This window comes from Cyanistes caeruleus, chromosome 5 (assembly GCF_971803275.1).
Source record: "Cyanistes caeruleus chromosome 5, bCyaCae1.hap1.1, whole genome shotgun sequence".
NCBI lineage: Eukaryota > Metazoa > Chordata > Aves > Passeriformes > Paridae > Cyanistes > Cyanistes caeruleus.
In genome coordinates, this window is record NC_141705.1 from 73,027,870 (window position 1) to 73,054,957 (window position 27,088).

Below are 27,088 nucleotides of genomic sequence, written 5' to 3' on the forward strand. Positions count from 1 at the left end.
TTATACCTTTATATTTGAGCCTGTTTTGCCCTTAGAACGCTTTTTTCTCCCAGTTCTTATCTCAGCTCATGAAACTTTTGTTCATTTTTTCCCTCTCCTCTGCTCAACTGTAATGAAAGAGGGTAAGTGAATGACTTTAGTGAGGCCTGGCATTTTGCCAGTCAAACCACAACACTTGGCATTTCATTTTCAGGAGAATTCTTACTGGTTTATGAAGTATATTTAAAATTTGACCCAATTTACCATGTGTCAATGTGTTATTCACACTTTAAATCTTGTTCTAAACTGGTAATTTTTTTTTTTTTTTTTTCCACAAGGGAAAGGCTTTTATGCAGTTGAAACACATTCTTTGTTAGTAGAGAGCTGACTTTCTTTTTAATGGTCTAGTTTTTGGTCAGATTGTTAGTTGTCCATGGATGAGGAAAAGACTACTTGAATGGCTGTTCCTTTTAATCCAAATAATCCTGGTCTCTAAAGAGATTAACACAAACACATATACTTGTTTCCTTTTACCTCTGCTTCAGTGGTTTGATTAGTTAGACTACATGCCATCTCTGATTTATAAAGAGCAAATCAAAAAATGAACTAAAGCTCTGTGAAAGCAATGGCTAATTAAAACTATAACTATTGGGATCAGAGCAGATGGGGCCAACTGGGTGATGTTATAAAAGGTGTTTTATTGCATAGTCCATCAGTCTCATGGAAGGGTGAGACATTTAAGATGTTACATTCAATTCCATCACCTCAGAAGTCATCTAAATCCTAGTTACATCTTTTATAAACTTTTTAACCAATCACCAAGTTACTCTAAAGCTCACCAGTATCTTCATAAACCAATCACTGATTGCTTCGTCTCACACGATACTACTGCAATGTGTCTTTTCTTATCCAGTCATATAACACTATAGAAACTTACATTGCTACATCTTTAATTTCTTACTAACTTTATAATAGGTTCTACATTAAATTTTAAAGTCTTCTACTATCTTGTTTAACATATTTATTCACTTATATAAAACATATTTCTACTTGCTTGAAACATGCTTAAAACATATTTATACTTAAACTACAAACTTCTTATTTCTTGTTTGTATAACGTCATTTTTCTAAAGCTCCAAGTTTTCTCCTAGGTCTCAGGTCAAACACAGTATCCATCTCTATCTCTGGGCCTGTATGCTCAAGGCCTTGAGAGCTCTCTGTGCCTGCATTTCCCACACATAACTACTGACTGAGAAAGCAATATGAACTGGGTCAAAAGTGGATTGTTTATTGTTCGCAACAAAGACTGGGTCAGAAGAGAATTATTGCTCATATAAGAGGTAACTCAAGAATCTGTTTGCAAGCCTATGCAAGTTGATGTAGTATTGATGTTCTTCCACAGGCCTAGTGAATTCTAAACTGGGTAATTTGCTTGAGGAACAAATTTTGTGTGAAATAGGCATTAATTAAAATTGTCGATAGGAGCTGCTCATTTGTGAGATATAGCAAATGGATGTCATCTGGTCTTATGCTGCTAAAATATGAAATTAATCTTTTTTGTAGCCTCAGTAAATCCTGATGGAAGAAACAATCAAAAGAGGATGGGTATTAAAATATTTTAAAAATTAAAATTGTTGCCCTCTGATAAAGTGCTTTGTGTGCAAATGTTATATAGTTAATTTATATACCTCTCATATAGTTAATTTATATACCTCTTTCATTCTAAGTGCCCAGCTTCTTAATTTGGCCACTCCTAGACAAAGAAACTTCCTTGTGCACCTAACTGATCTCAATATGAATGAAGCTCAAAGTATAACACTTTTTTCCTTGAGATGCTGATTTGTTGCCTAATATGTCATTTTGGAAGTTTCAATACTTAGGTAAAATTCTTTAAGAATTGTTACAATGGTGTGTATACATAATGTTATATCTCTGCAGTTGGCCCTGTTTTCTGGTACTCTTTATACTTCAAGCAGTGCCTTGCTTAGAAAGCAACTCTCATGTGCTCCACCACATCACTCAGCATCTTACAGTCTTGAACGGCAAAATATTGGTCTATGGTCCTTTCTAAAATCTTGTTGATTATTTACCAGTTGATTAGTTAAGTGTCGTGCTTTTAAAGCATTAGCTAAAAAATCACTAGAAAACTTACTCATTTCTTGCTCTGAGATATGAAGAAGAAGGGCAAAATAGGCTTAAAACTTAAATAAAAAAAGCTTATTAACAAAACTACAAGAATAAGAAACTAAAATAAAACCTCCAGAAGCCCTTTTTTTCCCACCACCCAACCATTCCTTTGTTTACAAGACAACATAGAGACAGAAAAAAACCTGGTGGTTAAAATAGTCCCAACTTTGCTATATAGTCTTTTCATCAGTCTTTGTAGAGAAAAAGAAGTTCTCTTTTGTCAATTTATGTAGTTTTTCACACAAAAAACATTTTCTTATGGCTTTCTATTTCTCTGATGCAAGCTGCCCAGAAAACTCTGCCATCAGTCTTTTTTTCCCATTTCACACCACTCTGAGGTGTGTTCGCCGGTCATGAGTCAAAATGAGGTGTCATTTTAAGGATGAGTTATTCAAAGGCAAAAGTTCTCTTCATCTGTCTCTGTGATCATCTCTGGAAACAGAAGTTTTCGCTTTGCCTCTTAAGGGCCACAAATCTTCAACAACTCTCTCTTCCCCGTTTCTGTTCCAGCATCTCATAAGATCACAACTACTTCACCATTTGCTTAGATCCACACTTTGAAATACTCCATTTCAAAATACTCTGTCATGAATTAAAGGAGTTTTTTTCAGAACACTTTTGTCCATCTCCATAGTTTTAGAAAAAGAATATTTCAGCTTATTAAAGCATCTCCTTATTTCTCTCCCCCATCTGAAGCTTAATTCCTTTCCTTACTGTCTTTGATAGTTTGTCTCTTTACATGTTGATCACTCTCTTTTCCCCTCTCTCTGGGAAAAGGATTAATCTGCAAGTCTCATCTGGGTAGTGAAAGGGTTAAAATCTTGCCCAGGCCTTGTGGATGGTCTTGTGATCTCTGCTGGAGCAGCGGCTGGAGCTGTCTGCAATGGAAGATTTTCCATGGCTACTCTGGCAGAGTGTGGCCACTGTCTCAGCACTCTGCAGGTCAATGGCTTTCTCTCCCCTTACTCAGCAGTCTCTGGTGAAACTCAGCAGTGGCAGAAACTGCAGCTGAGCCAGGGTCTGGCCTGGCCCAGCAGGCCCGCTGTACAAGGCCCAGTGAGCCCTCTGGGAAGGGGCTCCTGTCACTTCACAGTCTCCATCGTCCCCGGAACCCGCAGAACTCTGGCCAGCCCTGCTCCCTCCATGGCCTTGTGTGATAAACGTGCCAGGAGACCATCTCCTTTTAAAAAAGGCCTTTATTAAGCAGCACAGCTCTGGGGTGGGGGCCTGAGGGGTTGCACACACTGCCACTGCTCCCACTGGACACCATAGAAGAGAAGGATCCGTGCAGCTCTGTCACTAGGGCAGAGCTGGGCCTTCCTTCCTCATGGGAGTCCCCGGGAAGACTCGTTCTTTAGGGCTCGTAGTCTAGGGTGTCATCCCAGTCGAGTCTCCTCGAGGTTATGTCGGCCTCTGGAAAGAAGCCAGGGGACTCCTCTGGGTCTTCCTTGTTAGATGGTGCTGGTTTTATTCCTTCTCTTTTGCATGGCTCGTTGTTTTGGGGTTCTTTCCAGTCTGGGTGCATCCCATAAGTCTCTGGTCTCTCTCGTTTGCATAAAAGTCAGTATGTCATCTTCCTCCTCAGGACGGTACAGCAACTCGGGAAAGGGATACAATGTTGCCATGTGGGAGTCTAGGAGCAGTGGGGGCAGTGCCTGGCTGAACACAGAACAAGAAACACAGGGTACAGCAACTTGGGAGAGGGGGCAGGGCCTGGCTGAACAAGGAACAAGAAATATGGGGTACAGCAATTTGCGACAGGGGTACAAGGTAAGTAAACCTGGGACAGGGGTACAAGGTAAGTAAGGAGTTTACAAACAGCAACTGGAACATATTATTCTTAACAATATCCTGGGACCGGGGTACAAGGTAAGTAAGGAGTTTACAAACAGCAACTGTAACATATTATTCTTAACACTTGTCCAGCCTGGGGGAAAGGAAGGAGGCTGAACTGGAGCCCTGTTACCTCTTCAAAGCCAGAAACCAAAGAGAGCCAGAAATTCTCGAGCTTACGTCTTAAGGTGGTGGTCACAGGCTGATCTCACTTTTCAATGGTCAAAACTACTGTCGGTTCTCAGAAATGGCCAGTTATTGGCCAGGAGAAAAACTCCCATCAGTCTCCAGCAGCCTTAACTTCCTTAGGTGTTTCCCTTTGTTTCTAAAATGCCAATCCATTACATTAAGGTACAACAAATGCTGTAGGGTTCAGGCCAGGATAGAATACAAATGCATATAAGACATCTGAATTTACCAGAAAGATATAATTTCAGCTACTTGACATCTAATAGCTTTCAAAAACAGGCTTAAAAACTTCAGACTATGTATCCCCAGGACAATGGTGAGCATGAGGTATAACTTGAGCCTGGTTGGAGTTTTCACCAAAACAAATCATATTCTGCACAAGTTCATACATTATTTTAGCATGAAACTAAAATACTTTGTCAAAAGTTTTGTTTGGAAGACTTCTTCCACTGCTAAAAAAAATGAAAGTAACTGGAACATGTATTTAAATATTTCAATATTTTAGCTAGCTGTCCTGTAAAAAAAAACCCAATCCCAAACAGAATGGACAGAGAATTCAGCCCTTAACAGACCAAGGACCGATTAAAAAAAAAGACAGTTTCCAAGTATGAGGTATTGATCATAAGATGTATTTTCATTTACTTAAGGAAACCCAAAAAAGACATTGCTGGAAAAAAAATGCTTTGGTACATTTTATTTCCAGCAATTAATAATAATAATAATAATAATAATAATAATAATAATAATAATAATAATAATAATAATAACAATTAAATAAATAAATAAATAAATAAATAAATCATTATTACTTCCAAGATAGTTAACTATAAGGTAGCTTGGTTTTCACATTAAATGTCTAAAGTCATTTGACATTGAAAAATGTGTTTCTGCCTATTCCAGAAAGCAAATAACTCTGGATGGCATGTTTTCCATTTGTAATTCCTATGTAATTTGTAACAGTTCTAGGAATGATAATGTATCACAATTGATTCCTGGCAAAAATCAAATCAATAAAATGTATTCTATTTTTAACAACAAAACAACAATTACTTTATATTATATTAATTTGCGAAATATATTAGAAATCTTGAAGTTGAAGATTGCATAAACATTTAAATCCTTCTTAGAATATTGAAATCTAGGCAGCTCATACTGCAGCACCTTGATGAGGTGCTGGAAAGCTGAGTTTCTCAAGGATCATTATGATTGTCAGGAAAATTAATCCACAAACACCAGAGGTTTATGTCCAAAAAGGAGACAGAGGAGTCCTTTTACTTTATTCAAATAAAGGGAGAGGCCATGGGGCATTCCCCTGGGGTCTCTCAAATTTTTGGAGGGCGCAGCCTCCTTTTTATCCTAATTCCCGGCCACTTGTCCCTTCTCTCTTTCCCCATAGGCTGAGGTACTTGAGAGGTACAGGCTTCCCGGAACGCCTGACACCTGGGGTACCTCCCCCCCCCCCCCCCACCCCCAATGCATAATCCCTTCTTAACTTTTATGGAATTCATAGTGTTTTTTCAGTGCCTCTTTGATCTTCTACTGGAATCCATCCCATTGTTTCTGTCATCTCTCACTGATAGCTACATCTTATCAACTGACCCACAGCTTGTTTGTAAAGACAAGCTCATCATTCCTCTCATGATAAATAATAAATTATCTTTCAAACTCTTGAATTCAAAGGCATACTTCACGTGAGTGAAATTCTAGGAAGCCCACAGAGTATAAAATACCAGGTAGTCCCTTTATTCTGAGTTCAGGATCCTATTCCAGTTTGCCTTGGGGAAGTTGTCAGAGGCTGGAAAAGGTGATCTGTTCTGAGACATCTCGGGGGCTTGGAATGTGTGACATGGGGTGGGTCAGGCCTTGCTTGGATATGGTAGAGTCCTGCCCCTAATACCCCCCAGTCCCTCAGGGTCTGTCAATCAGAACACACTGGAAACAGTTAACCCAGTCCCTGAGTGGCCAAGTGAGCAGACATACCACCAGGGAGGAAGGCCCAGGATAGGCCAAAAAGGTTTAAGAAGGGTCACCATGAGGTAAGCACATTGTCCTTTAACCCTACTTTCATCTTGGGGTTTTACATCCCTGGACCCCAGGAGTTGGTAGCTCTGTCTGTTTTTCTGTATCTTTCCAGAAGTCTTTCTGTTGTTCTCCCTTTTACTTTTCTTTCTTCTTCTCCTTCTCCTTCTCCTTCTCCTTCTCCTTCTCCTTCTCCTTCTCCTTCTCCTTCTCCTTCTCCTTCTCCTCCTTCTCCTTCTCCTCCTTCCTCCTTCCTCCTTCCTCCTTCCTCCTTCCTCCTTCCTCCTTCCTCCTTCCTCCTTCCTCCTTCCTCCTTCCTTCCTCCTTCCTCCTTCCTCCTTCTTCCTTCTTCCTTCTTCCTTCTTCCTTCTTCCCTCTTCCTTCTTCCTTCTTCCTTCTTTCTTCTTTCTTCTTTCTTCTTCTCTTCCCACAAAATGTTAAAAGGTTTTATACATTCAGTGGGCTAAGTCTATGCTCTGATAAGTGATGTTATGTTGTATACACTCTTTTGTTCCGTAATTTTCTAAATGTTGCCAGTAAGGTCTGTGTGGTTTTTACCTCTTGAGAATATCTAATTTGTATTTTCTCCTTTGCATCTACCCAGAGCAAAAGAATCTTGGTTTCACCCTGGAATTTAGTGCCTGGGGTGAAATAGGAGTGCCCTCTGAATGCACAGTAGGATATTGCAAGTGATGTTCAAAACTTTGAAAGTAAAGAGGTTTGTTTAAAGGCATTGAGCATTGAAGAGAGGACAGTTTGAATTCAGCTTTCAGCTTCTAATTTCAAGTCAATTCCTCTGCCAAGGATATATACATATATATACATACTTTCAGTCTAGATTTATACAATATGTCCCTGCAAAATACAAGTCCAAAGTGTTCTCCTGAGAACCCAAGCCGAAAGTGAAGTCTGTGGCAGATGAAACAAAGAGCCAAAGCCTCTAATTTTCAGCATTACAGGGAGAAAGGATAATGAGAGCAAAAGCTGTGTAGTCAGTCCACACAAAACAAGGGGTGCTTATGAGTTACTGCTGTGACATGGTTTGACTAGGAAACTCAGCAATGTATAATAAAGTTCATTTTATAATTTCTATATTATTATATAATTTCTACTTACTTAATTTCTCTGTGCAGTGTATCCAAGAGGTTTTTGAGTATTTTTGAGTATAAAAACATTTGTGTAGTACCCTTTGACATAGCTGAAATCCTGCTAGACTCTTATTGTCTGATGACAGAACTTCAGTGTATAGTTCAGAAAAAAATCAGGTATCTCCTCTCTCCTTAATCCCTCTAGAGGATTTTATAAACTATTCATTTTGCAATATTATGTTAATAACTATGCAGTATTCTGTTAATAACGAGGTGCTGTTTTGTTCAACAGCAGCTATATAAAGTAAGCCAAGAAAGAACAAATACTGTTTCCAGGTGAAGAGATGTTAATGTCTTCACCCAATTTTATTTCCAGTTCCTGCTCTACTAAACTCCCACTAAGTCATCAAGTATGGTGTTGAGGGTTAGGTGTCCTTTTATTTTGTTTTTTTTTTTGTTGTTCTGGCCTGCCCATGGAATTTTTACTCATTAGTTGCTGGGACAACCTAACTGTGGATACTTAGTGGGTGCTCGACAAAGGACAAAGAGTGGCCGGGCCCCGGGGGGGAAGGGGGCAGGAAAGGAAGGTGGGGACAGTTTTTGGCTGGTTTTCTTTGGCTTCAGAGAGAGACTTTTTGTTTTCTGGGTCGAGGAGCTGCTGCGGGAAAGAGAAGGGAATTTCGCTATCACCCAGACGGAGCGGCTGCTTCTCCTTCTTCCCTCTTCATTGGTTGGCCTCTCACCCCCTGTCCTGCCGGGACGTGTGGCAGTGCCAGGCTCCGCCGCGGAGCTGCTGATACACCTCAGCCACCGGCCCAGGATCTCAGCTCATCCCTGCTGTTCCAGCCGACTGTTCCTCGGAGCCCTGCAGGAGCACCCGGACTGCCCACCCGAGGGGCTTGTGAAAACAAAGCCTTTGCTCCATCCTGTCTCAGCCGAGAAGGCTGTCATGAGGTCCCTGGTTCTGTTTTCTTGTTAATGCTGTAGTTATTGTTGTTTGTTTGCCTGGTTATACTAGTAAAGAACTGTTATTCCTGAGAGGTATGAAGGGTTTGTCTTTACAAACAAGCTGTGAGTCTGCTGATAAGATGCAGCTATCAGTGAGAGACAACAGAAACAATGGGATGGATTCCACTAAAAGATCAAAGAGGCACTGAAAGAGTATCATGAATTCCACAAAAGTTAAGAATTAAGAAAGGATTATGTGTGGGGGGGGAAAAGGTACCCCAGGTATCAGGCGTTCCTGGAAGCCTGTACCTCTCAAGTACCTCAGCCTATGGGGAAAGAGACAAGGGACAAGCAGCCGGGAATTAGGATAAAAAGGAGGCTGCGCCCTCCAAAAATTTGAGAGACCCCAGGGGAATGCCCCATGGCCTCTCCTTTTATTTGAATAAAGTAAAAGGACTCCTCTGTCTCCTTTTTGGAGACAGAGGAGTCCTTTTACACCATAAACCTCTGGTGTTCGTGGATTAATTTTCCTGACATTCCTATCCCCAGATCTCTGCCTAAAGGCCCCTTGATTTCAAAATAATAATAATTCGGAGGGAGGGGGTCTACATTCTTTCATTCCAAGGGAGGCTCCTGCCCTCCCTAGCAGACACCTGTCTTCTAGAACCGAGACATATGGCTAAGTAAAGAACAAATAATAACTAATTAAATGCCTTAAGTTTTGTTTCAGGGCAAGGAAATTACTGTTGGATTGCTGATCAGCCAAGCTTTTCTAGAGAGAAAAAATCAAGACTTCCATACATAAAAAATTCAATGTGTAGAATTCAAAATAAATTCAAAGGTATCCATCTCTGATCCATTGCAACTATTATAAGAAATAGAGGTAAATATTTTTAATAATACTTTTTATTTATATAATGATTATACTTTTAGGGGGAGAAAAAGGTGATCAAGCACTCATTAATACATGAAATAATATATTATCATATAACTAACCTATAGCTCCTAGCAAAGAAAAATATTGTTTTGCTTTTTTTTTTAGAAGGGGTTAAAATGAAAAGCAAAGTCTCACCTGTGAGTGTATTGTATAAATCACTACCATTTTTGGAGGTGTAAACTGAAGCATTCATTGATATTTTTCTCAGACACTGAGCCCTGTGTCAATACCAAGTTTTGAACTGGGTTATGAAGTGAATTTGGGACAATGTTGGTTTGACCTGGTTTAATTTTATAACACAGAAATGATTACTTTATATCCTATGATTCCAGTTAGCAGCAGTTTGCCTCTTGCCACTTCTTGTGTTATTGGTGCTTTGAATTTGAATGTTTTCAAAAAAATGTATATTTTCTTTCCCTTTTTCCCAAAGTGAATGTTCCAGGAGTGTGGTGGCAGAGGAATTAAGAGAGTTAAAGTATGTTCTGCTTTTCTCTAATGCTTCCAGGACCTCTGATAGATTGTTTAATTAATGCTTTTAGTTAGCAAGACAGCAGGTGTTCTAGACTAAATGGGAGAGATTTTTTAATAATTACTATTAATAATAATTATTAAGAATTATAAGCTAGTGATCAACAGAGGGTTGCAAAGACCTCCTTGCAGTTGTGCCAATACAGCCAATACAGAATTAAGATTTATGTGTTTGCATGCAATGGATGTGCAATGGAATGTCAATATTTGTTGTTTTTATTATACTATCTACAGATAGGCTATTCTGTGATTTCTAGTTTGTGCTGTTTCTAGTTTGTGCTAATTGCTTATTGAGTTGTGATGTTAGACAATATTCTGTTTTGGTACTTTTGGAAAGCTAAGTATGGTAACGAGACATGGAAAGTATCTAATTAGAGATTCAACATTTAAGGTTAAGATAAGATGATGATGGTCATAATAGTTTAAACTATTTGTCATCTTCACATCAAGGTGTTTCTTGGATAACATAGATATGAAAGTAAGTAGCATTCAATGTAAACTTAGGTCTGGCTCTAATGATAGACTACAACAGCTTAAAGCAGTTTTGTTTCAGCTTGTTTTCAGCAGGGTTGTATCACATTATCTGTTGTGATAAAGGAACACCTTCATTCATCGTATCTCCTTTCCTATTATTAATATACAGAGTTATTGTGTATATTTCAAAGCTATAACTCCAGGACAAAGTTGCACAGTTTGCATAATGACCAATGCATTGAATATGATTTTAAAAATGTTAAGGGAGGAAAGGTTCAATGAAATATTTCGAAGTAGACCATGGAATCAGAATTTTATATAAACATTCACCTGTAATATTAAAGTTGATTGCTATAAGACAAGTTGATGCAAGTTAATTTGATCTTAAGATGGAAAACTTGTGCTTGTGCTTCTTCAGTCTGCAAATATTGAAAGAGGAACCCATGTCCATTTCAAGACTGATTTGCGGTTTTACTTGTCAGTCATGAAGAAAATGAAAATGTTAGTCTAATATTTAATTGTTTTGAAAAGAAGGATGTCTGTAGGATACTAGATACCTAGCTTTTGGAGGTTTAGTGGGTTTTGTCTATTTGGTTTGGCTTTTTTCTTTTTTTTTCTTTTTATTGATGGAGAAATGGAAAGACATCTCAACGCCTGCTGAGATGTTTACAGCTACTCACACATCCTTATCTCTAATTGGAGTGCTACAGTTCCAGCAAACTGTTTTGCCTGTAGGCAAATTTCACTTTTCAAACATTGCCAGCATGCCTAGGGATTTAACTTGAGGTGAAATTCAGACTGGTTATATTTATGTTTTAACCTGAATTTGTCAATATGACTCTGGGGATCAGTGTCTGAAGTTCCACCTTCTTTACTCAAGATTTTATCCCTTTTACGTACATGTGAAGATGGCATAGTGCAAATCAATTTGCTATGCTTAATAGTATTTAAACAAATGCCTATTTGCTGATTGCCAGGTAGTGCTGCAGTTCCTCATTTTCCACTCGTAGCTAGACCTTGACTCACCAAGTTCTTGTAACACAGACACAGAAATAGCAGTCAGAGTTCTGACTGTAACAGAAAATATCGCACACACATTCATTGCCCTAGGCTTTATGTGTATCTTCCAGGAGTAAATATATAACCCATAAGCTTATAAACTCTGCTACTTTTTTTTCCTATTTGATGAAACACAAGCAGGAAGAGAAGGAAGCCCTGAAGCATAGATCATGTTCTTTTGTTCAGTAACAGGCATGGAACATGACAAATCAGAGATAGCAGCATGGCAGAATCACAGGATACACTGGGTAGAACCTCCACTGGCATCTTTCATGTACTGAGATCTGTGTTCCTGGGGTCATACAACTCATATCTTCATTGAACCTTATTAGACAGCTCCAGAAGGACCATCCATATGCTAATGAGACCTTTGAAATGCTTTCCATGCTTTTGTTATTTTAATTTCCTAGCACGTATCAGAAAGACCAAAGTTCTCCTTTATTATTTTACTACCTCTTAGCAGCAGTAGCCTGGGTGGCAGTTTAGAGTGAGTGGAATAAAAATTCAGTGTACTGCTAATGAGTCAATACAAAGGCCCCTCTTTTTCTAGGCTTTATTTTTTTTTAACATTTTTTTTACAGGAGTGATTTCTATTTCATCTCTGCTACAAGCAGTGGTTTTTGGCCAATTTATAACTGCAGCTGCCTGGAGAAAGCCTAAAGCAGATGTGATAAAACCAGACTATACAGCAAAGCATATTCAATAAACACACAATATACATGAAGAAATAATTAGAAATATGAGGGGAAGTACCAAATAGGATGTCTGAAAACCAATTTCGCTTAAAATTCAAGGCATTATGTATATGTGGCATTTGCCAGCTTTCCATTTATCCTTGGAGCAAAGGCAGAAATCAGTCATACCTGTGTGTCAGCTACAGCCAACAGTGCCAAAATTCTTCACTGGACTTTCTCATCTGGTGTGGACATGATTTTCTGAACCTGAGAGTTTTAGGCTCTCAGGGGCTAATTTGTTTCCCAGGGGAAAGTCTTTCGGAAAAATTTTTCTCTCTCAAGGACTGATGTGTAAATAAGATTTTGGTTCCCAAAACAATGACACAGACATTCTGAGAATGTTTTTCTCTTGTCCCACCAATGGGAGGATGTTGTTCCTTGTACCAATCAGGTTAACCTGTATTGGAACACCTTATAAATAGGATTGAAAACTCCAAAAATAAAGGCTTTTTGCCTTCTGAAATAAGACCTCAGCTGCTTGTGATAAGAACCCTTGCTTCATACTTCATGTCCGCTAGCGACAGTCGAGTTGTTCATGGAGGTCTCCAGGTCTAAAGGAGATGAGCAGTTGTTGGTTGCAGTCAATCTGTTCATTGTATGAAGGTCTTAAAGGCAAAGAGTTCAGAGTATTAAGGTCCATGCTAAAAGCTTTCTGGCATAGAAATTTAATAATGAAAGACTTTTGAGCAGGAGCAGCTCCCTCTGAATAGAAGCAGCAGCTTCTTTTTTCTGTGTTGTGATGTTGAAGATGATCTGCTGTTGTCCTTCTTTGTGGTGGTGTTTCACCCCAGTACAGGGGATTATATTTGTAAATCATCTAATCAGCTAAAAACATGATTCTAAACATTCTTTCTATGTAACTTTTTTCTAAAAAGTTCTTTTGTGTTTCCTTTTTCTCTTTCTTTGATTCTGCTGCTTTTCTTCTGTACTTTTCTCTTGGATTTCTCAGTCCCCTTTGGGCTGAGCTCCTTTGGGATCTTCCCTCGTGGGGAGTCCCGCTAATCTCAGTTCTCTGGGTTTGAAGGAAACTCACGAGCTCATCAGAATCTTGTTTCTTGTGTTTATTAGGATGTTATCACAAAACTTGGCAGGTCTCCCCAGACTAGCTACACAAGCTTAATTCACCACAACCTGGCTCATTTTCTTCTGATGTTACAGAATGGCTTTGTGGCTCACTTTGTATTTGAAAACACAAAATAGCCCTGAACTATGCAGTTATTTTATCTTTATACTTATTCTTATCCAATTAAAAATAGAAACTTATATTATTTTTTTAATGCGGCATTTTCTGTCCAATCACTTACTATTACCCAAAAACCTCTAGAAGAAGAACATGAAGAAGAAAGAAGAAGGAAAAGAAACAACATTCTAAATAAATTCTCCATCTTGTGGAGTGCTTTCTAAACTAACTTAAACTCTAAACTAACTTTTTCACCCAGTGACTTAAGAAAACTCTCTGATCTACACACTCACACTTTTAGCTTTTCTATCTAACTTTAACAGTTGTTTTCATGTATCACCATGAAAACATGCTCATGAATTTCATGTTATATGAAATTCAGTGTTTTTCTGGATCTTAGGTATCAGAAACAAGGGCACACACTCTGTGTCTCAGACTCCAACATTTCTGCACCAATCTTAATTCTTTCATTAATTAATTAATTCTTAATGTACGAAAGCACTGTCAGTCCTTACCTAAATTCTACTTATGGAGTATTATCTGTTTACATTAAAAGCTTTATCTGTCCTATCTAGAAATGCAAACTATGTTTTCATTATGTCTAGAGCTAATTAATTCTGTAAAGGGTGACACTACTGAACTTTAAAGTAGGCTTTAGGGCTTTTTACTAACTAATACAGTCTGTTAAGACACTTAAGATATATTTCTACTTACTTAAAACTAAAACCTACAGTCTTATTTCATGTCTATGTGGTTTTATATATTTTAGATCCAGTCTCTCTCTGAGGGGCTCAGAGAGGCTTTTATTTCAGATTCCAGCCATCTGGCACAAGTTAATTTAGAATATATTAATATAAGAACTCTTGCTTTGATTTTTCTTTATAGACACACAAAAAATTATATTACTTAAAATATATGCTAGGAAACTGAATATCTCCTAAGTTGCTATTGATCTAAGCTTGGCTTCATCTAAATGTTGCTGCTTATTAGGAATTATTTTTATTTCTAGGATTATAACACTTAGAAAGGTTCTAGAGCTAGAAGAGTCTTCTAAAGATAATGTTCATACATCCTCTGAAAAAAATATATTGAAGCACCTCTCAAGCCTTAGAGGTCTTGGATCTTAGAGATCTTTTCCAGCCTAGATGATTCTATGATTCTAAGCATGTATGCAATGCTATGGTTAAAAAAATAAATTTTCCTCATGTCTAAATGAAAGATTGCTTCTCACCTCTCAGATGTGCAATATTTAATCCTCTTACCCCCAACAGAGATCTAGTACTATTAGTTAATAACAAATTTGACATATGTCTAAATCTGTTGTCATGTGATTTGGCCTTACATTTTTTCTGAACTTAGTAAGATGATTTCTCTCTGTTTGGACCAGATTTTGTAGGCCTTATTCCATTTGATATTCTCTAAATCTCTTTTAAGTACAAACTGGGGTCATCATGGAGGAGCCCTAGCTTTAAGGAGGAGCACAGGACAGTACTGAAGTATGAAAAATACAGAAGCATCTAGTTTATGGTATGTTTATGTTAAGTGTTGTGTAAGTGATGTTAAGTGTGCATTTGAATGAATGTTCTGTGAATTTGGTTCTTACTCATTTTTAGTTTATCACTGTTTATAGTCAGGCTTGGAGCAGACTTTAACAAATAAAACTGTAACAGTTATTTTAAATTGCTTTAGCCACATACCTACTGCCTATTGAGCCTTCACATGCTTTATCTGAGTGCTTTTAAAAACTACATAGCCAGTTGTAACAAAATCCGTGATCCTGGAATTGCTGTGCCCTCTGATGTTTTGTAAAGGGTGTAATACAAATGTTTGCAAAACCCTCTGTTTTTTAAACTCTAAGGCATAATCCTGTTCAAACAAGACCATCAGAACTTGGGCAGCTGTCTAAAAATTCACAGAATCACAGAATCACTAGGTTGGAAGAGACCTTCACGATCATCGAGTCCAACCCAGCCCTAACACCTCAACTAGACCATGGCACTGAGTGCCACATCCAGTCTTCAGGTGCCACCACCTCCCCAAGCAGGCCATTCCAATATTTTATCACCCTTGCTGTACAAAACTCTTTCCCTTGATGCAGCTTAAGACTGTGTCCTCTCATTTTGTCAGTTGTTGCCTGGAGAAAGAGACCAACCCCTACCTGACTACAGCCACCTTTCAGAAAGTTGCAGAGAGTGCTAAGGCCACCTCTGAGTCTCCTTTTCTCCAGGCTAAACAACTCCAGCTCCCTCAGCCATTCCTCACAGGGTTTGTGTTCCAAGCCCCTCACCAGCCTTGTTGCCCTCCTCTGGATCCTCTCAAGCGTCTCAACATCCTTCCTAAACTGAGGGGCCCAGAACTGGACACAGCACTCCAGGTGCAGCCTCACAAGTGCTGAGTACAGGGGAAGAATGATCTCCCTGCTCCTTCTGGCCACACTATTCCTGATACAGGACAGGATGCCATTTGCCTTCTTGGCCACCAGGGCACACCAGGGCTCATGTTCAGCCAGCTGTGGACCAGTACCTCCAGGTCCCTTTCCACCTGAGCACAGTCCAGCCACACAGTCCCCAGCCTGTAATGCTGCAGGGGGTTTTTGTGGCCAAAATGCAGGACTCAGCACCTGGACCTATTAAGCTTCATCTCCACTGGACTCTGCCCATCCATCCAACCATTCCAGGTCTCTCTGCAGAGCCCTTCTCCCTTCTAACAGAAGGACACACACTCCCAGCTTAGTGTCATTTGGAAATTTATTAAAGAAATTTATTCATCCATGTCATCAATAAAAAGATTGAACAGAACTGGCCGCAGCACAGACCCCTGAGGAACACCACTAGTGACTGGCTGCCAGCTGGACCCAGCACTGTTCACCACCACTCTCTGGGCCCAGCCATCCAGCCAATTCTTAACCCAGCAAAGAGTGCTCCTGTCTAAGATGTGGGCTGCCAGCTTTTCCAGGAGTGTGCTTTGGGAGACAGTGTCAAAGGCCTCACTGAAGTTCAAACAGATAACATCCGCAGCCTTTCCTGCATCCACCAGGTGGGTCACCTGGTCATAAAAGGGGATCAGGTTGGTCCAACACAACCTACCCCTCCTAAACCCATGCTGGCTGGATCTGATGCCCTGGCCATCCTGCACATGCTGCATGATGACACTCAGTATAAATTGCTCCATTACCTTACCAGATACTGAGGTCAGGCTGACTGGCCTATAATTACCAGGGTCCTTCTTCCTACCCTTTCTGTGAATGGATGTCACATTGGCCAGCTTCCAGTCATCTGGAACCTCACCAGTGAGCCAGGGCTGCTGGTAAATGATGGAGAGCAGCTTCACAAGCTCATCTGCCATCTCCCTCATCACCCTGGGATGGATCCCATCTGGTCCCATAGATTTATGAATATCCAAGTGTCTCAGCAGTTCTCTGACTGCCTCCTCCTGGATAACAGGGGGATTTATGAATACCCAAGTGTCTCAGCAGTTCTCTGACTGCCTCCTCCTGGATAACAGGGGGGCCATTCTGCTCCCTGACACCATCTACCAACCCAGCAGGACAGTTGTCCTGAGGACAATCCACCTTCCCACTAAAGACTGAGGCAAAGAAGGTGTTAAGCACTTCTCCTTATCTTCAGTTACTAAGTTCCCTCCCTCATCCAATAGAGAACAAAGGTTTGGTCTTACCTTTCCTTTTACCATTAATATATTTGTAAATGCATTTTTTATTGTCCTTTACAAAAGTTGCCAAATTAAGTTCCTGCTGAACTTTGGCCTCCCTAACTTTTTTTCTACATACCCCAGCAACCTTCTAAAATATTTCCTGAGAAACCTGACTCTCCTTCCAAAGATGACACATCCTTTCTTGGTCGCTCTATTAGGAACGGCGAGAAGAACGACACAGACTCTCTAGGGAGTCGATCAGGAGAATTTCTCTCCGTTTATTGCTTTAGATCTTTTTTATAGACTGATACGTGAAAAGTACAGAAAAGAAACTCTTATTGGTTAGTAAACTAACACATCACCATCATTGGTCAGTGGGGCTCACCACCCCTCAACCTTCTCTTGCCAGAAAACAAGGAACAGACAAACAGCACCTGCAAGGTTGTTTTGTGTCTCTGAGGATTGTTTTAATTCCTCCCAGGCCACTTTCTCAGGCAAGACTGAGAAAGCCATGCGGCCTGCAATTTCCACAGGCACCTTGCTCCCTGCTTCAGAGTTAACATCCATATTTTTTTATTTCTAAGTTCCTTCTAAACCTTGTTGCCCATCCAGGCAGGACACTTGCCTCATCAACTCATCTGTTGGGACACAGGGACAGTCCGTTCCTGTGCCCTCAAAAATCTCTGTTTTGAAGGACACCCACTTTTCCTGGACTCCTTTGTTTTTAAGGGCTGCTTCCCAAGGCACTTTCTGAATAAGTCTCCTAAATAGGCCAAAGTCTGCCCTCCAGAAGTCCAGTGTAAAAGTCTTATTCAGTTCCTCCTGATATCACCAAATATTGAGAACTCTGTAATTTCATGATCACTGTGCCCCAAGCTGCCTCCAACCACCACATCTCCCACCAGCCCTTCTCTATTTGCAAACAACAGGTCTAACATAGTCCCTCCCCTAGTAGGCTCACTCGCTAGCTGTGGCAAAAAGTTGTCTTCCAGGTGCTATAAAAACTTCCTGGGCTGCCTTTTTTCTAATGCATGAAATTCCCAGCAGATGTCTTTTAGGTTAAAATCACCTACAAGAACAAGGGCTGGTGATCATGAAACATTCTCCAGCTGTTTATAGAGTAAATTTTCCACCTCTTCTTCCTGGTTGGATGGACAATAACAGACTCCAGGAGGATGTCAGCCTTGTTGGCCTTCCCCTTAATTTTTATCCATAGGCATTCAACTTCATCAGCATTAGTTTCAATATCCATGGCATCAAAACTTCCCTAATACAAAGGGCCACCCCTCCACCTAGTATCCCTTTCCTGTCTCTTCCGAAGAGCTTGCAGCCATCCAGTGAAGCGCTCCAGCTACTTGAGTCATCCCACCACGTTTCTGTGATGGCAACTACATCCTAGCTTTGCTCTTGCACCATGGCCTTCAGCTCTTGTTTGTTACCCATACTGCATGCACTGGTATATATGTACCTCAGCTGGCCTGCTGATTTCACCCCTAACTCAGGCTTCCCACCCTTGGGCTTGCTTCCACAAGCCCATCTACATCCCATTCCATCTTCAAACCTAGTTTAAAGCCTTCTCAATACATTCTGCCAGTAACAAAAAGATTTGCAACTTTTTTTCCTCTAAAGACAGAGTGTTTAGTTGTTTCTTTTTTGGTTTTTTTGGCTGGACCTGAAGTCTCCTTCTGGAGATGGATGCTAACTATGAAGCAGGCAGCACAGTGCCTGTGGAATAGCAGGCCATGTAACTTTCTCAGTCTTGCCTGAGAAAGTGGCCTGGGAAATCATAAGGAGGAATTAAAACAATCCTCAGAGATAGAAGACAGCTTTGCAGGTGCTGTTTGTCTGTTCCTTGTTTTCTTGCAAGAGAAGGTTGAGGGGTGGTGTACACCACTGACCAATGATGGTGATGTGTTTGTTTACTAACTAATAAGAGTTTTACTTTTCTGTACTTTCACGTATCAGTCTATAAAAGAAGATCTGAGGTAATAAACCTTAAGAGAGAAGAACTTTCCTGTTCAACTAACAAGAAAGTCTGTGTCATTCTTCTCCCCATTCCTAATAGAGTGACATCTTTCCTTTATTTAACAGTGGTCTACTACATTCTTCTGGGATTAGCTTGCTTCCTATGGCATTCCATCACTGTGTCAAGGTGGTACTTAACAGTATCTTTCACATTTTCTGCTTCATACATCAAACTGTAGAAGTTATCTATAAAGGCACAGCTGTCATTCTGTAAAATGTTTAGTAAAGCTCTCATTTTTATCTGACAGCAAGAAATACCTAAACTAATGAAAAATCATTTCCACTTCATTTCTGCTTTGGTGCCCATCCTGTCCCTGTCAAGTGTCTATACATTATAGTAGGTGAGATTTATATATCCCCTTACTTGGCATTTTGTGAGAGCCATGCACAGAACCTGAGACTGTGAAATTATTCCTCTTTTCAGGATTAAGATAATATGTATTATTTCAACTCACAAAATCTTACATTGAATGTATTATATATGCTCTATTTGAACATAAATCAACACTTCATTTAATGGTTTCTGTTCTCTGCATGCTCTTTTCTTTTTATGTACAGATTCTTACATTCTCTTGTATGTACAGTTCTGAAGATTATTAAGTTTTTCAGTATAATTGCAGAGAATTATTTTATTCAGGAGAGGACACAATGATAAGTCTGCACTTTATTTATTATTTGGTTGAATTGTGTCATTTAGCTGAAAATTCAGTCCTCTAAGTAATTAAAATAATCCTGAGTAGAATATAAAACAAATCTGCCATATTCTAAAGTAATAATTTCCATTCAAAGCAATATATACTGTCATATCTTATAGCTGATAAATAATTTTGAAATCTGAATATCAGAGCTTTTAACATGTTTTACCTATTCTGGAGATTTTACCTCAATGTTCAATGTAACTTCCATGCAGCCAATACCATTCTGTGATCACTAAAACATCATGTTTTCAAGGTAATCTCTTTGATACTTCACTTGATTCTTCATTAGGTACAGGTTAACTTCAAAGAACACAAAGGATATACATCTTCATTGGGCTGAGTCTGTAATGCATTTATTAAACCATGTCTGAAATATGAGAAGTATGACTAAACCAGAATTATTCAGTTGTGTGATCATTAATATAATAATAGTACCGTACAATAATTCCATCTGTTTCCCAAATGCTCCCACATTAACTCCTCCATATTTTTGACTTCCATATATTGTCACAGATTGACGAAAAAGACTTTGGAAAAGTTAGTGCAAATATTGGCAGGTTATTTCAGTGCCTCCTAGTCAGTAAAGTTACACAGATTTAACTTTTTTGTTGTATGGAGGCACTCTGTCCAGTATTAGCAATTCAAATAAAGAATTGTGTGTTATACCAGAAAACAAGAACCTTCAGGGTTTCAAAATTAATTAGACTAAGCAGACAACTGATTTAATCTTATTAAAATGTAAAGGACCTGTGAAAAATTGCACTAATTGCAAGTTCTTATGTATCTGAAGAGGTCAGACTACTTAAAAAGTGTGTTGTTAATGGAAGACAAATGTAGTTTTATAAGCTCGATAGGAAAATTGTAAACTGCATTATTTATGAATCTGGTAGGAACACTTTATAATTTTAAGCTTTAAATCAAACTGTTCATTAAGCTAGGGAGTCATCACACAGTCCTGAAGATAGTCTGTAAAAACCCACTGCCAGCGTAATATTAATTTGAAGGTCTGTTGTTTCTCCCCCACCCCTGTCCCCTGGCCATAAAGATATACTGTTATTTTAAAGTATGTAAACCCTATGGGAGTTAGAGCTCTTTGAAGTTTTCCCCTACTGTCCCAATCAAATAGCACAAAAACATTTTGTCACATTAATATTTTCAAAAACTGCTCTCAGGTCTAAACATTTGCAACTCTATGTGATAATTACCAGTAAAATGAAGAAAAATGAAATAGTGGATAATAGGACAAAGACTACAGAAGAAAAGTGAGGAAATCCCCTAAAATCTTTGTAGGTGTTTGTCCTAGGGTGACTTTATGGTACTTGTATCCCCAGTCATCTGTTCTGTTTATGCTTGATACTAAGTTTTGCACCTTTAAGACTGGTTCTGAGAGTGAAGGGGAGAGGGGGCAGAAGAAGCCGCAGTTTGCTTTCAGAAACTGCATTTGCTCCCTCACATTCCTGCTTCTGGACTGTGTTGTCCACAGCATGGACAGACAATGGGAGAGCTCTCCTTTACTTTTTAGTTACATTTTTTTTCATCTAGCTGAGGCAGACAAATTCCCTGGACTGTGGCTTTTCTTTTTCTTGAAACTGATCAACCCTCCTCTGGACTGAAAACCCAAAAAACACTGGGAGCTCACACCTGTGACCCACCACGGCCCAGGATGTGGCATTTTCCAGTGCAGCAGGGACTGAGAGAACCAAGTTAGACCTCATGACAAGGACTTTCTGAATTTGCAATCTCTTCAGAACAACGAGAGGTTCCATTTTTTATGCGTGTGAATACTTTGCTTGTTAAATAAGCACTTTTTCCCCCCCACTTTTCTCCAGGGAAATATTTTCCTGAACCAGAAGGGGAAGGGACTGCTTGAATCTGCTTTCTAGAGGGACCCCTTTTGAAGTTTCCTCCCAAATTTGCCCTAAACAAGGACAGTGTTGCTGTTAAATATTGAGCCATTATTGCATTTATGGTTATATATACCAATATTTAAAGTACAGATTATCTTCTGTTTAAATACTTTAGAGTAAGTGTAAAAGCTGGGATATTTATGATCTTCAAATGAACCAGGCCAAGATTAATGCAAGAGTGAAGATTTGCTATGAGGGAACAAAAGGCAGGTGCCATTTCAAATCACAACTAATACAGGAGGACACAGAATCACATTTAGAAAGCCTTTGTCACAGGTTTGGGAGTACATTATTTCTTAGACTGCTCTGAGGATAAAAATCAGTGCTAAGAAATACATCTGGAGTGAAAGCCAAGGACACCGCAGGGATGTCAAATTTACAATACTTTTTGAGACAGACATATGAAAGAAAGTGACAGAAAATATGAAAGACAGTGTTAGAAATTTTGTGGTACTGTAAAAGCATTACAGATAACAGTCTGCAGGAGCAGCTTTAATTTCAGTATTGTGAAGAACAATAATGTCCATGATCCTTTGAGTTTTTAGGGGGAAAGATGATATGGTTGAGTATGATGTTTAGCATACATTACATTTTTCTTTGATCTTAGCAGTTATTACATTTCAAGTTTATTAGTCTTGAATTCTTGCACATTTCCCCCCTGATAAATTAATGTCTATATCAATAATTATTCTTACTAACACTGGTAGTTTGTAAGACTAGTGCATAATTGCTTCCAAGTTAGTGAAAGGTCATTAGTTTGGGGTTTTTTTCTGACAGCAAAAGCATGTAGTTCTTGTTGAAATACATTGCTTTGGAGGTATAGATAGAAGTGTCAAATCTGACTAAACTCTAGAAAATAATCTATTTTGGTACAGAATCCCTCATACTTACTCGAAAAAAAATAAATAAACCCCACAGAGCCAAAAAAACAGAACAAACTTTGAGTGTGACAAATATGGAGATTTAGATTCCATTTCTAATAAAAAATATTCTTCCTTACAAGCATATAAAATGGTAAAACAAAGCATTTTTGTTTTCTTCTGAGTTAAAAGGAAATGAATACAGAATCAACTAGACTGGAAAAGACCTCAGAGATCATCTAAACTATAATAGAACACCAGCTTGTCAAATAAACCATGGCACTAAATGCTACATCCAGTCTTTCCTTAAACACTTCCAGGGACAGTGACTCCACCACCTCCATGGGCATCCAATTCCAATGCCCAATAATCCTTTCTGGGAATAACTTTTTCCTAATGTCCAAGCTAAACCTCCCCTACTGCAATTTAAGTCTGTGTCCTCTTTGTCCTGTCACTGATTGGATGGGAGAAGAGTCTGACCTCTACTTGGCTAAATCCTCCATTGAGGAAGTTGTAGAGAGTGGTAAGGACTCCCTCAATAATCCTTTTCTCCAGGCTAAACACCTAGAGATCTCTCAGTTGTTCCTTAAAGGACTTGTGTTCCAGACAAGTTGTTCCATCAAAGTTGCTTAGCCACCATAGGTTATACTTTCTATCTCATTCTTCTGCACCTGTTCTAGTTGCCATGGAATTTATTTGTTATTTAGTAGGAGAGTTAAAATTCTGGTATTATAGTTTTCTAGGCATTATTGCCAAATAAAAAATTATTTGATTTGGTTGATTTTGGTGGGGGGTGGGTATATGTGTATGTGCATGTATGGTTGTGGATTTTTTTTGGTTGGTTGGTTGGTTTTAGTTTAGTTTTTGTTTGGTTGGTTAGTTGGTTGGGTTTTTGTTTTGTTTTGGTTTTTTTTTTTTTTGTATTTTTTGTATTTTTTTTCTTGTTGTTTGTATAAAATCTACATACCTGATAAACATATGAAGAATGTCCTGTGAAATTTCTTTGGTCAACTCAGCCATGCTGAATTGTACAAGGTAGATACAGGGCATGTTTAGTACAGGATAATTGAAACAGCCAGTATATGATTTGACTGCAACACAGCTGTCTGAGAACTTGCCTTTTGCTATGCTATTTCACTTGCTGTGTGCAGTGCATGAACTATTTATTATACATGATAAATCAGTGCATTATATAAATTAGAATGTTTAAAATCTTGATTACGACTCTTCCCTGAAGTTGATGAGAATTTTCTACTTTACAAGGCAGTTGCACTTTTAAGCCCATTTAGTTTTGGCAGTTGTTTTGATTACATAGCCTTGAATTATAAAATAAAAATAAAATTAAAAAAATACAAATTTTGTATTCAATAGATATTTCTTGCTAACTTGATGGGCTCTGGTCTTGCTGGAATGAAATTTCTGTAATATTTCTAAAAGCTACTACTGTTTATGTTTTCCCTGGCAGCACTGGTCATGTTTCTGCAGTATACTTTTCTTCATTAAAGGAAGAGGCTAAAATCAGCTTTTTAATGAAATAAGCTGAAATAGGTAAGAGTAATATCCTAATTTCATTTAAGGAAAGAATCTATAGATATGTTTCCTAATATCTTGGCTGATAAATTATTGGTATTAAATGGTGAATACAGTTATATAAAATGTAGAAGAATGAGAGAGTGGAAATAATTTAATACAAATGGATATATTTTGATTACTGATAGAATAATTTAAATGCTTTGAACCTTGCACCTAAGTAATCCTTAACCTATCAATATAGGGCACAAAATAGCTTGCTTCAGCAAGCTAATTAAATATAATATGAAATATGTAATTTTATAGCCTCCTGAATTAAAATAAGACTATTCAAATATATAAATAGGAGATTTTCTTAGATATTCTTCTGAAAGCAAAATCTTGCATGGTTTGATGCTCTCCTTATTTTCTAAACCTCATAAATGTTTTATCCAGTATATTGTTATCCTGGTAAGAATGTTCAGTCCTTGTACAGTGCTATGTCATACCTCTTCTTGTTATGAGAAGTGCACCAGAAAAAAAATAAAAATCACTGCTTTCTCATATTTATCCCCTAGGGCTGTAGTTTAATTGTCCTGTGAACAACCTCACATTCAAAAATGTCTGGCAAAGCTTGCAGCTATACAGTGGTGACTCTGAACCAGATGCTCCAAGCTCCTTTCTTGCCATCAACAGTACTAGAGCTATATCCCTTGATGCTCCTGGTTTTTCACATGAATGTCAATTTAGCTGGCCTTTGGCACTTAATGGTGGTACTGAGCTTACATTTGCTTCTAGTTAATGAACTATTGTGGAATGTTATTAATTAGTCTAATTTTAACCACATGTGAAAACCATACAGACTCTGCTTTAATATAAATTTGTGATAAAATTAGCTTTCTATGTGACTGTCTCTCCCTAACTGACCTGTCTAATAGCAAAAATAAATTAGCTACCTCAGAAACAGTTAGGTTATGTCTGCATAATATTAATATAATTTTGGTAGGAGCACCTTCTATAATTTTACCAAGAGGGGGACTGCAGCAGAAATCTAAACTTGAAATATTGGTATGCCCTACACAGAAAATGTGTATACAAATGACATCTGAGTAGATTGAAACAGAAGTCATTGGTGGAATGAAATGTTCCTCTGGAAAGATTAGGTTATATTCCCCATTATGCAGAGCTTACACAGAGCTGCCGAAGCAAATCCATGTAGAGAGTAAGGCGAAAATTGCTGTTTCTGAATGGCAGTCGCCAGCTGTGCTCCCTGGAGAAGATGTCAGGACCAGAGACTATGAGTTTCAGGGTCTGACAAGGATGATAAATTGATCCAAAATAACCAAACCTGGTGAACCCTTGGGTATTCTGCATGGTGTGAGTCTGACAGGATTTCTGAGCATACATCCTTCATAGAGGGAGGGATACAAAGGACTGGCTGGCTAGCTGAGCCTGTTCTAGTGTTACAACAGGTGTTATAGCTAATTATTTTTACTTTAATCTGGCTTCTTTGGGTCAGATTGGAGACCAGAGAGAGCAAGAAATTTACCGATATTGCTAGACATGCATTTTAAAAAACTGGTCAGTAATAATATAAGCAGACATAAAACTTCCATGATTTGTGTGACATCTCACTTAATTCTATCATTGCAAAAGTAATCCTGAGTGTGATGACAACGTAACAGTAATATAATAGTGGTAATTATTGTATCAGGCAAATGAAAGCATTATACATATAGTGGAAATACATGCTACATGCATGTGATATGCATACAGTCTTGCTATACAATTTACTGCAAAGGGGAATAGTTACTCAGACATAGTCACAAAGTCAACTTTTTCATTTCAGATATTTTCACAAAAAAATTTGTTCCTTCTTGTGGACAGACGGGACTAGATACTTACGTTTCTTGCAAATCAGTTTGCAGCCAGATGGATCAATTTACTACTCCAGAGATAAATGATTTTCATGTAGCATGTTATAGTTCTGTTCAGAGATTTATGCTTCCTTCTTCACAGTATTTGGCTTCATCAGAATATTGCAAATTTGTAATGAAATTCATCGACTTCTACAGAGTTTCTTGTGATGGCCTCCAAGTATCAATATTCAACGAGACAGTGAAAAGAAGGCAGATGTAATTTTCTCCTATTGTATAAGTCCATACCCTGGAGAATTAATTCAGAAAGTCAGACTTACTTTGTGTTTACCTGTCTTTTCTTATTTCTGCAAATTTGAACTGTTTACTTTCTGTGCAATATAAAACACTCCCTAATTTCTTCTTGTCCTACATTAATTCCTGTTCCAATGTCACAGATGATTTGTAAACAACGCTGTTTTGTTATTTGTACATTTTTTGATGGGATAGCAAATGCTAAAAATTATCGCACCATTTGAAACAAAAAATCCTTAAAATATTGTAACAATCTGTATGTATCTCTTAATTGTAGAGAGAAGTAGTATTTCCCATATTTTCAATAAATTTAAAGACATTTATTCTCCATGGCCTTAAACCAAATATATTGTTCAGTTTAATATCCCTGTTTCTGCATCTGTAAAATGGTCACTTGACTAATATACATGGCTTAGAATGCTCTGTCTGGGTACTGACATAAGTACCAACATATTTATTTGTCACTATAAGGGATAAAAATTTCTTTGTTTTACACATATTCGAAGGTTAACTACATGGAAATTTCACTGTCAGACTGTCATTTGGCAAATAGTGTGCATTCAGGCATGGAACCTTGATTACTCTTTCAATTTAATTCTTTACAAAACCTCTTGTTTTCATCCTGGATTCTTCTATTCTAGCTAAACTTTTTAATGATAGTCTACGGTTGTTTCCTTAAGCCTGATAGATATTTACAGCAGCAACATGCTGAAATTAAAACTGAAATGAGAGGCTGTGATCATCCTTATCATCTGCATATGTCCCCACATTGTGATCATTAATTTATTCTGGTTTGCTGTCTTAGTGAATTAAAACTGATTCAAACTTTGTAAATAGAATCAAAGACAACATGTCCTCTTCTGTATCTTTAATAAAACAAAATCTTCTCAGCAATCTTTTTGTCTGGAAAAATTACTATTTTATTTCAAGACTAAATCTCTTTTTTTTTTTTTTTTGTGTCAGTTAGATGAGTGGAATAAACCATTTGAGTCGAGTTCCAAAATGCTGCTATTAAAGAGGCATCATTAGGGGCTCCACAATAAAAATTTGCATTTTGATTTCCAATAAAAGCAGGACTAAAATCCCCATTTGATACTTTAATGCTTGAATTG

At 38.3% G+C, this 27,088-nt stretch overlaps 1 long non-coding RNA gene across 3 annotated transcripts; it reads left to right on the forward strand.

The window, feature by feature from the left end:
- The first annotated feature begins 3,250 nt into the window (after window positions 1-3,250).
- LOC147653247 (uncharacterized) lies at window positions 3,251-26,870 on the forward strand. 3 transcript variants are annotated; one of them, XR_015287203.1, is made up of 4 exons: window positions 3,251-3,936; window positions 8,963-9,126; window positions 23,762-23,844; window positions 25,655-26,870. It is a non-coding gene; the product is annotated as an uncharacterized LOC147653247 (long non-coding RNA). The 3 variants fall into 3 exon arrangements; XR_015287201.1 differs by having other exon boundaries at window positions 3,281-3,936; window positions 24,384-26,870; XR_015287202.1 differs by having other exon boundaries at window positions 3,834-3,936; window positions 25,825-26,870.
- Window positions 26,871-27,088: the final 218 nt, after the last annotated feature.